The sequence below is a fragment of the Stylophora pistillata genome, chromosome 5 (assembly GCF_964205215.1).
Source record: "Stylophora pistillata chromosome 5, jaStyPist1.2, whole genome shotgun sequence".
Classification (NCBI taxonomy): Eukaryota; Metazoa; Cnidaria; class Anthozoa; order Scleractinia; family Pocilloporidae; genus Stylophora; species Stylophora pistillata.
Genome location: NC_142523.1, coordinates 27,729,316 through 27,740,661, shown reverse-complemented (window position 1 = coordinate 27,740,661; position 11,346 = coordinate 27,729,316). Strand labels below are relative to the sequence as shown.

The 11,346-nt window shown below is 37.9% G+C and overlaps 1 pseudogene across 1 annotated transcript; it reads left to right on the top strand.

Moving 5' to 3' along the window:
- Positions 1–2,139: 2,139 nt before the first annotated feature.
- LOC111346452 (uncharacterized) lies at positions 2,140–5,390 on the top strand (annotated as a pseudogene). Its single transcript, XR_016001981.1, has 4 exons — positions 2,140–2,171; positions 2,745–2,810; positions 3,621–3,718; positions 4,698–5,390. The product of XR_016001981.1 is annotated as an uncharacterized LOC111346452 (transcript).
- Positions 5,391–11,346: the final 5,956 nt, after the last annotated feature.

Genomic DNA, 11,346 nt, shown 5'->3' with positions numbered 1-11,346 from the left:
TGACATTGATTTAGCGTAGCCTGGACTCTTATTGAAGACGATATTCATCCCCATAGTGGTTAAAATGTTGTGGAATCCCGAAGCGCAGCTGAGTGAGTCCACAATAAATATCGACATCACTTAAAAGATTATTAGTGTGCGTGCCACGTTGACTTGAGTAGCGTTGTCTGTACTCATATCGACAATGGCAAATTGGCCGATCAGATTGCGACATTATTGCCAACTGTGGTAAAAAGCTCCTTATCGTGACCAGTAATAGAAAGCGCAATTCCAATCGTACAGGATTTTCCTTATTGAATTAATTAAATTAATTTTTAAGCGCACAATTCTACTTGCGTAGAAAACTCTCCTATCTGGTGATCACCGAGTATGTGAAACTTGAGTTATCTAAAGTCGATGTTTTTTCTCAGCGTATCTATCAGAGCGCCTTAGGACAAGTGAAACAACCTACGCAGAGTATATTCAACCACTTAAAAGAAGTAGAGAATCATCCATGTAGAACAGTTTCCTTTTTTGTTATTATTTGCCTTTTTCACTTTAAGTTCTTGTCTGCACCTGATTACTCTGGTACATTTACTTTCTTCTTTTCTTGTTTTCCTCATTTTCCTTTTAACCTGGCACATTGGACCGCAAATTTGACAAATCAGGGAGTAAGTAACATTTACGTTCCTTAATAGTTATTAGTTACGATGATGGTATCTATTGGATTTGAATTATATGAAGCAAGTTGATTATCAACAAGTGAAATACGCGCAGAACCTGTCATCCTTTCCATAACTGATAATTGAGTTTTATTTATGAATTGTAGTTGGTGTGTTAATGTGCCTTTTCTCTCTGTAAAATTCCTAATCGTAATAAAAATAATTGTTCTCAAGGCGACATTTGGAGCGATTGCAGAATACCCTTCCACTCACGCTTGTTATAAGTGGACTGCTCCCGCGGTCCGCAGTCCCGTTGTCGTTGAATGAAATTTGTTATAGGGCAAGGAGTAGGATGAACTGCCACCGCGGTCCGCAGTCCCGTAGTCGATGAATGAAATGTGTTCAGATGGGCAAGGAGTACTATAAACTGCCACCGCGGTACGCATTCTTGTTGTCTTTGAATGAAATTTGTTAAAGGGCAAGGAGTAGGATGAAATGCCACCGCGGTCCGCAGTCCCAGAGTCGATGAATAAAAATTTGCGCAGAAAAATATAAACAAAAGGATACTAAATTGATGCCACGAAATTAGCCCGAATTGTTAAAGCCTTTTTAAAAGGATAATAGCCTATCCGCCTAAAAGTCGCAAGTTATTCCATCAATAGCCTTTTTACTCTCATCGGACAAAGGCGGAACGAGTGCGAGCGGCTCTCGGAAATGCATTTTGTGAGCCCTCGTGGTAAAAATGCCAGCGACTACCCCCATTTAAGAAAGGCAAACTCTCTTCCGTTGTCATTGTGAAGTTTTAATGGCGTTCCGCAGTCCCGTAGTCTATGAAAGAAATTTGTCTAACTCTTCTAAGATGCTTAGATGTAATGATTATTTTTAGCTGGGGGAAAACCAAAACCCTAAAAAGAAGATAAAACCCTAACACTGGATGAAATAATGGATTTGAACAAATTTGGCTCTAGGTCAAATGTGAGACAAATCTGACTTTACATTTTTGTCCTGGTCGCAAAGACTTCAAATGGGTGACAAATATGTTATCGTATTTGTCCGTGATAAATGCAAGACAAATATTGTTTAAATATGAAGCCATATTTCATTCAAGGACAAATATTAGACAAAACAGACAAATGTGTTCAACATCATACGAACCCTATTTTACCCCACGGAGACGTTTTTTTTCACTCGCGTCCCCCGTTGGGTGATCTATTCAGTTCCCCTACTTTGTATCTCTAAGGAGATCACTAAGATTTGGGCATTTTTTGTCTGGATCAAAAGTGTGATTTTTATTAAAACAAACTAAATATTGGTAGAGGCTCGTACAAGGAATTGCGTGACTTGACCGGTGCAAGCCATACAGTTGCTTGAACTGACTGTTAACTTCTGCGGTACTGTTCGTATTTTATTAGTAAAAACCCAAGCCAATGTCCACCATTAGCCTGTCGAAAAGAAGAGAAATGTCATTGTGTTAAAAGTAAATAAAAAAGATAGAACAATGGATAGGGACAGGGCTAAATCTGCACTGAGGTATTCCTCATGATCCTCAAAACTATCGTAGGATTCCAAGCAGTGTACTTCAGAATCTCTCTTGACGTCGCTAGCGCTATTGTCACTTTCAGAGGCAATTTCGAGATGTCTGGATCGGGTACCTCGACTGAGAAAGTCATCACAGTGACTGCAGTAATAACTCTTTTTCCCTCCTTTTCGAATTGAGAAAAGATATTGAGCTAACAAATGACGAGAACTGACGAGCATTACACTAACATTTGCCGCTGCACTCCGGTCCGCAAAAAAAATATGCAAATTTTTGGAAGTGCATGCGCAGGTAATCCCTAAAGGCCCTCGCGCGACGCTTTGTGTAATTCGAATTCTTGGACATTAACATAATCGGCGGGATTTCAAACGTCACTTCAAATTTAAAGCGTCTTTCGTCCAAGTGTCACGTCTTCGTTGAAGCAAGCCTTTAACCAAAAGTTACTCCGCAGTTTTGTAATATGTCTCACAGAAACAGATCGAGCAATGCAGGGATTGATTTTGACGAGCTTTCCGAGCCACCGCTAACGTCTAGGCACTTTCACCGTCGAATTGACAACTTACAAGGCCAACAATCAGCACCCGCAGTGGCAGAAAAAAAGGAAAAGTGAAAACCTTCCACGAGATATGGTGGTGAGTACAGTATTTTGGTTATTTGAACTTTGAGACGTCACGGTGTTGATAACAGCTTGTTGATAACAGCTTGTTGATAACACTTTGTTGCTGATTTCATGCACATAGCCATCATAACAATAGACGGTCATTTTGTTTTTAAACGATGAAATTTACTGTTGAGTTATTGTAGTATGTAGTTTTAAAGGAGCTATGTCATGATATTTTAAGCCATTTTGCTGATGTACAAAAGTTACTTTCAAATTTAGTTTTCTAAGTTAAAAAACACCAAAGAGGTAACAATAAACCAAAAAGAAACAAGGATGGTCAAGATTGGGCAAGATTGAGAATGGCAGACTTGAAAAACTTGGCCAAATTTTTAAGATGCACTGTCTGTGATGTAAGCTGGGTTTTTGTACATGTATGTTGGGAAAGTTCCAGAGGCTCTGGGATTTCGCTGTTTCGTGATCGTCCCAGATTTTGCCAATTTATGTTTTCATATGTTGGGAATGATTGCAGAAATCTGGCCGCCATCAGGTAAATAGCGGCACTCCCGATTTATCCCCGACCATCTCAGATGATCAGGGATATGTATGATTTTGTGTTTTCATAAAGCCCTGGTGAAATGGTGCATGATAGTCGAACTGTCATAGGTAAGTTGGGAGAATGAGAAATGCTGTGGGAATATGAGCCATTGGCCAGTGTTTAGCAAGTTTTATGGTTCTTCCAAACTTCTACCGAACAATATATGTTTTGAGTGTTTCTATTAATTTGAGTTACAGAATACATCAACCCAAGTACTTAAAAGCTTAACATCATTTTGCTTTTCAGTTTTAATGATCACACCAACCTTGAGGTTACCCAAGCAATCGAAAGAGGTGTCAGAGCAACATCAGCTTTCAAAGAGGCTGATCCTGTTATATTAGAGTGTAAGTATAGATTAATTTTCTATAATTATGACTATAATATTTGGTGGCTTAATAGCTGGCACATTGGACTGTGGATCAGACATTTGGGTTTGAGCATTGGCCTGGACCAGTGTGTTGTATTGTGTGTTCTTGGGCAAGACACTTTACTTCCATAGTTCCTCTCTAGCCTTTAACTTAAACTAGCTGTGACCGAGGCAGGTTCTGATGTTGTTATTTGAACAAAGAGACAGACTTATAGCCACAATAAAATTTATTTATACAGGAAAGTACAAAAGAAATAATACTGATAAAAAGCAAGGGTGATTGCAAGCAAATCCTCAGTAAAATAGGTCACTAACTTGAGGTTACATGTACTGGAGTTACTTTTTTTGTGACCAAAGGTTCTGAGCTTGTAAGTGCTGGTCTTGACACTCTGAACTACTGAGTTAAACTAACTAACTGTACTTCTTTTATAAGGAATCGAACAATAGCAGGAAATCCTCTAAAATTTTGGAAGTAAGGTGTGATCATTCTAAAGGAAATTTAGCTGCAAATCCTGTGTTTAGGATGATTTGGTTATCATAGGAAATAGTTAGGTGTGATGGTGCGACTTAAAGGAAATTTATGATGCAAATCCTGTGTGTATGGTAATTTGATTATCATAGGAAATAGTTTTTGAAGATGTAATTCTAAAATTATAACAAAAATATTGCAATGTCATGCACAATTGTGAGCCTGGTCACACAGCTATTCTGCTAAGTTTATCCATTGATGATATGATTGACTAAGAACGTGAAAATTAAGGTGTTTGCATTAATTTGTATGTACTTTGGTCACTTTTGAAGATTCTTTTGTTGGGTCCATTTATCCAATATCAAACAAAGAAAATGAGTGCAACATTCAGACATTTTTAGTGATACTATTTTTCAGAGGTATTTTTATTTTATTCTGGACAATGATCAAGATTTGTGATATAATTTTTGAATTGCTTTTGTCACAGGTGCCTTAAAGATTTACTTTAAAACCCTCAAGGCCAAAATCAGTGGAGTTTTTAACCCACATGAGGAATGAGGGATTGCCCCAAGTGGCAAACAAGCAGGATGAAAGAGTAGTAAACTCTAGGAGGAATCAAAGGGGTCACAACGTGAGTGAATGATGGTGTACCTATCCTAAACAGAAATGACTAAAAATTTTTATCACGTGACCAATTATTTTTTTGTTTTGACCAGATGTGTTGTCACTTGCATCAGTTTCAAAACTTTAGTGTCAACAACAATATAAGGAAAGTAATTAGCTATTGTGGTGATTGTTGTAAAAAAAATTTGAATTTTATAGCTTGATAGTTAATTTTGTAGCCAAAAATAAAGCCTCAGATGCTTACAGTCAAACTGGGTATTCTTTTTATTGCAAACTTGCAAACTTTTGCCTCGTCATTGGTAATTGATTGACAGCTTGAGTCGAGCAAGTTTCAACCTGTACAAGTAAGTTGCAACTTTTGCTATCAAATTTGCTCAAGCAAGTTTCCAAGTTCCCGTTTTCATTTTGCGGTATAAAACAAGGTAATACCAGCTCTGTTTCAAAGAAACAGAGTAAATTCAGTTAGCCATCGCCTGCCTGTTTATCAAGAGACTGCGAGAAATAAGTGACGGACTTAGTTAAATTAGCAAAACCAGGAATCGTGCTTCAAAATTAAAAGTGTTACTGGTGCTGTGGTCGGATACGTGTCTGGTTTCGACTTCACAAAGACTTTGCTTGTAGCTCTAGCCCGTGGAACAAGGAATTGTACTATTCTTCCAAACCCATCCGCCTGCGAGGACTCTGTGGCGCGCTCGTACTCGGCCTCAGCGATTGTTGGAGATGATCTCTTACCATGCTTAAAGGCTTTGTACGTTACTGCCGGTCCAGGTGACAAAAGGATGCTCTCCTCGACTGAATCGTTCGTTGGTTGTTCGATCGTTTTATCTCAAAACGAATTAATGATTTCTTTGGGGAACTGGAGGAGAATAAAAGGGAGTTACACAAGAATGAAGGCATGCAAGAAAAGGATTGAATTGGGAAGAAAAACATAAACGAGTATTTTACAATGAGTGCTTTATTGGTAAAATTCAGTTACCGTAGCCAAAGACTTTCGACGGAGGGCATTCCTTTCTAATGAAGGCAAAATGCGACTTAATAGTAAAATATGTTGCTTTAAAATAAACTTCTGTTGCTTTACCTGACATAAGATTCCCTTCTGAGTCTCAAGATGGTTAACGAAGACTGAGGCATTCTCCAGTGTTGACTTGCTTATTTTGGTTGGAGGTTCCGTGGAAGGGACGCCAGCGAGCAGTTCGGCTATGACGTGATTGAAGACGTGTAGGGCTGTAGCTAGGCGGGGGATAAGTTCTGGTGTCTTGGTTTTTGGAGGCACTGTGCCGTCTTGAATTGCTTCATTTACCTCTGCGACAAACATGTCAAGGTTTTCTCGCACAATGGCGATTGCGTCGTCCTCAAAGGTGTAAACTGTATTGTTGGCAATATTATTAATAGTCAGAAAGATTTCCTCGAAATCGCTCATGACTTCGGTTGATAGGTAGTCTTTAGCAGCCTCCATTTCGGAAAGCGTAGGCCTTAAAGCTAGAGGAGTTGCAAATAAAACTCGGTCGATTAAACCGTGGCCATGGTCCATCTTTGCGATGAGCTTGGCGGCGTTTAACAATTGTGTTGAGCCAAGGATGGTGAAAGCAGTGTTAGGCGGTATTAGTCTCGTGTCTTCCGTTGAGTAGTGATAGGAACAGCGCTCACCAGAGAACAGTTTGCAGAGTAGCTGGACGTCTCCTGTGGTATTGTCCTCGTCTGACTTCATCAATTTGTTGATTCTGTCAAACACCTCCGGAAATAATAGAATGGCTTTCTTGTTCTTGGCCAGATGCTTCACCAGACCTGACGAAGTTGTTTTGCTGAGTACAGTTGAGGTTAGGTCTGAAGCTTCTAGGGAATCTTGGGCTGCGTGCTGTATCGCAGACGATTTTCCTGTTGTAGAAACAAAAAGTCTTGTTTATGAAAAGGGCCCTTAAAAAATAACGGTTAAGTTAGAGTTAGCAAGAGGTTTGCAAGACTAACCAGATACGATCTAACCCATGTAAACCGTTGGCGAACGGAGGAAAAAAATAGGAAACTTTTGGTTAAGGCATCGTAAAACCAAATATACATATTTTATACTCACCAGTCCCTGGAAATCCAACAAATATGGTGAACAGGTTAAGAGGCTGCCTGTGGGTGGAAATGACTTCAACGCGGGAGTCGTTGCATGCGAGGATAAAGGCTGTTGTAGTAAGCAAAGTAGGAATAAAATAGCTTTCTGAGCTTCCAACTGATACACCCTTATTTTTAACAAAACGGTGTATTTCGTTGTCAGTGAAGAGCTTGCTGTAAGGAAATCGTATAGAATTCAATCGTCGCTGTAAATTCACTCACGTCTGTTCGTTCTGCTTGTAAAGCTTGGAAACGGTATACACTCTTGAAGGGATTACCACGAGTATAACTAGAATATCATATCCTTAGCTTACTACAGTGAACTAAGAAAGAGGTTAACATGACTGGAATAACGCGAGCTGTTGTTTGGGACGCCGGCACTAAGATTTATGCTAGTGATATTGTTCTGGCGAGTAATTGAAAGCAATTTTCGTTTGTTCATTATTTAAGAGTTGTTAAATCTCTGAAATTAAAAGTTAAGGAATTAAAAGAATTTTGTTCTCACATTTAATAAGATATCATATCCTTAGGACAAACAAAGGGAGGAGGTTGTTTTGATTAAAAAAGGTAGTTTATTGAAACATGTTTACAAGTGTGTATAGGATCGAAAAAACCCGGCCATCCAGCAGTAGCACACAAACTCCACCTGAAGCCCAAAAACAAGAGAAGGAGACGCAATGTGGCATGCCAAAGGGAGGTTATGCGCGAGATGAGGGAAAGCAGAGAAAATGGCGTTACGATAACTTGATTATTTTACTGAACGATAAAGATAGACTTATTCAGTGGTTAATGGGGGAAGGTTTGCTTGACCAAGTCTCGATTATGTTCTATTTGTGGAGGCGACATGAACCTTGTTAATTGCGATGACTGCTTTTGTAAATATAGTAAAAAGTTTTCCACGATTAGCTTGCGCCTCTTCGGACTAAGTATGTAAGGTTTAATTTAAAATGTGTGTAATTATTATTAATAGTTCGCGTAAACGCGCGGCGATGACTGTATTTAATAGTTCGCTTCGCTGTTTGTTAATCGGTAGTTACTATTTATTAAAGTTCATAGAAACAGAATTTGAAAAAAAAAATTAATCAACATTTCTTTAGTTTGGTTGAGGGGATGATGCGGTCGATTCGCAACGCGCGGGGATGACTATTTAATGATGCGGTCGGTTTAGCAAAAGACTTGCCACTGCGGACTGCGGGGGCAGCATTATTAAACACCACTGCGGGACTGTGGTGGCAATTTCTTAAGTAAGACATTTTTGTGGCCGGGTATTCTGCAATCTAGCCCGACATTTTCTAACCGGATCAGATCTTTTGTCCAGCAAGTTGACATTGCGATTGCTTAAGGTACATTAAACAAACCGACAGTGGATTAGCGTGGTCTGTACTCTTATCGACAATGATATTCATCCTCACAGTGGTCAAAATGTTGTGGACTCTCCAAGCGCAGCCGATTAGTCGACAACAAATATCGACGTCAAATAAAGGCATTATTTGAGTGCGTGTCACGTTGACATGAGCAGCTTTCATGGAATTTTTTAATTAAAAACTTGAGCGTATAATTCTGCTTTCGTAGAATGCTCTTCAGTCTGATGATCGCGTAGTAGGTGGAACTTGAGTCATCTAAAATCGATATTTTTCTCAACGTATCCATCAGATCACTTTAGGACAAGTGAAAAAACCTATGCAGAGTATATTCAGCCACTTAAAAAAAAGTACAATAACATTCGCGCACAACAGTTTCTTTGTGTGTTGTCATTTTCCTTTTTCAGTGTGGGATCATTGGCCTTTGTGCACGTTATATCTCTTACTAACACAAAAATGAATTCGCAAAATGCGGTGAAAGAGAAAAAATCAGTACTATTATGTATCAGTGTGTTGTGTCAGTACATGTGTAATCATTTTGTATGGAACACTTAAATTCAACTAACAATTTATTTTGTCGTTCTTTCCTCTTTAAAATTATGGTTTATGGACATTTTAGCGGGTAAGAAAATATTTTAATTCAGAAATCATGTTTTAAGCAATACGTTAAAAAATTGAAAATTTAACAGCACTTCCCGAAGCATTTCTCTTTATTGTTACTCTTCAAAGTGGTTTGCGATTCATGTAAATTTTGGTGAAATAAAACAATTTAACCTTCTTAGCTTTGCAAAGTATATTAAGTTTTGTTTCTCTTGTAAGTCAGTCACTATTTCTCGCTATCATCATCATCTCTTTGCCTTTCTTTTTCTTCCTTTTTTGGCGGTGAAATGTCGCTTCATCTTTTGTTAAGGAACATTAATCGTTTTCGCATGCCTGTAAATGGTTCACTTATCCGAAAACAGGAGCCCATAACTTGGAGCGTTCAACTGCTCTTTGTTTCTGTTTGGTATCTCTTGTGTCCGCGAGAGATTATGATATAAGTATAAAAATATTTTCAAAGACAAAAGTTAATTTGCATTGTTAATTTCTATATTAAACCGGCTTTAAACTGACACAACATTTAAGTCTAATTATGTCCTTTTTCTATTTTATTTTGTCACCGACGTGTCATTGACAAAACAGGTCGTAAGTATCTTCTTTTTTTTTTTACTATTTCTCATTCATTTTCACATTTCTGACGCACCAGTCAGTCATTATGAGAGAGACATTGAGTTATTACGATTTTTCGTTATCTCCTTTTGCGAAAGGGTAGAGTTGTAAGCTTTCCTGACAATGAATCGGGCGGGCATAGTTTTCGCCTCAGTGGTCATTTATAATTGCAGCCAAGAGGAACATTTTTGCAAAGTGAACTTTTTACCAATGGTGGTTGACAATATGTCAAAGACTCTTTTTCGGTCAGACTTCCCCATTCAGTGCCGATATGATCACTATTTCAAGTACTCAACAGTTTTGGCAAGCTTTCCATTAACAAGACACTTTGTCTTAACCATACCAAGATCAAGAACTATGAAAGGAATAACAACTGTGCATCACTTACTAAAATTTTTCTCTTTTTCCATTACCTACCTTGACTGACAAACAGACGGTAAGTATGTGGTTTTTTTAATAGTAATTTTGGTGGGTTTAGCATGTCTTTTCACTGCTTTCACCACTGCAGTAACCATCATGTAACGTATATTTGTATTTCCCTGTAATGTACTCTTGGTAGTAATAGACATTAAAATTTTCGTTTCACAAATATTATTAGGAACAAATATATGGATGAAAAATAATGATCACTAATAAACACGATATTCTGAAATTCGCCTTACTACCTAAGTTGTATTTGCCTAAAACTGCTTTGAGCCGTTTTGAAGTGGCTTCTTTTAAAAATATTCATTCAGGGTGAACCATAAGTAGCTAAGGATCCGGTTTCGATCGAGAGGCTCAGTTTAAGTAAAGATTTCATGCCATCTACAGGAGACTGTGACATTCAACTGTCATTCATTTGATACTAAGGATTTAAGTCTTGATTTTATAAATAGTTATATATCAAAACTAGCTATTGTACAGAGGCTTTGGCCGACCGATTAATGAATATCTCTTGCTAGTTAGGTATTTGCTAGTTAGGTAATTCCATTTATTTTTCTGTTCTTGATTTCTTGTTTTTGTTTGTTTTTTTTTTTGTTTCTATTCCATGGCCTTGGTTCTGATAAAACCATTAGAACGTAAGTACATGCTTTATTTTTGAATAAAGCATTTGTATTTTTATGGCGCCTTTACAGCGCGTTTACGTTAACTTATTGAACTGGGGTACAGGTGTTATGTGAAGGAAAAATTTTGCAGCATTTCTTAAAAAACAACTGGATGTATTTGAGCTGAAGGTGCGTATTTTAATTTATTTCTATATGTTTTACTTTACATGCCAATTCTTCAATCACCTAGCTGGTAAGTCGAAGAAAACTTTTCCCGCGCAATTTTTATTCTTCATTTTCATGCTTAAAACGACAATTTTTTCTTTAGTACTTAAGATCCCATTTACAATAGGATCCCGTGTGAATTACTTATTCTTTTCGGAGGCCATGTCGATTAAGTTTTAAAAAATCCAAGTTGTTGTAACCTATTGTTCCCCCCTAAGGGAACTTAAATCTAAAGGAAGCATCTGGCATCCAGTGCTCGAAAATGCACTTGACAATGGATTGCTTATTCTTATTCTAAGTTAAGTTCTTGTAGCGGTGAATTAGGACAATGAAAAATCAGTTAAAGCTCTAGGAACTCATATTCAACGTAAGCAGTTGGCATCCAGCGCTGGAAAAAGCACGCCATTATGAGAAATAAGATTTTCCATCTGATTGGCTGAGAAGTTAAAATGAAGGATTTGACGAAGTAAAACTTCAATGTGACCCTGGATCAATACAGACACACCCATAAGAAGTTGCTTTTCCTTTTAATAGTACAGTTTTAATCAATGAAATCTACGCTGACATCCATCAGTGTGTGTAAGGCGTATTTCTG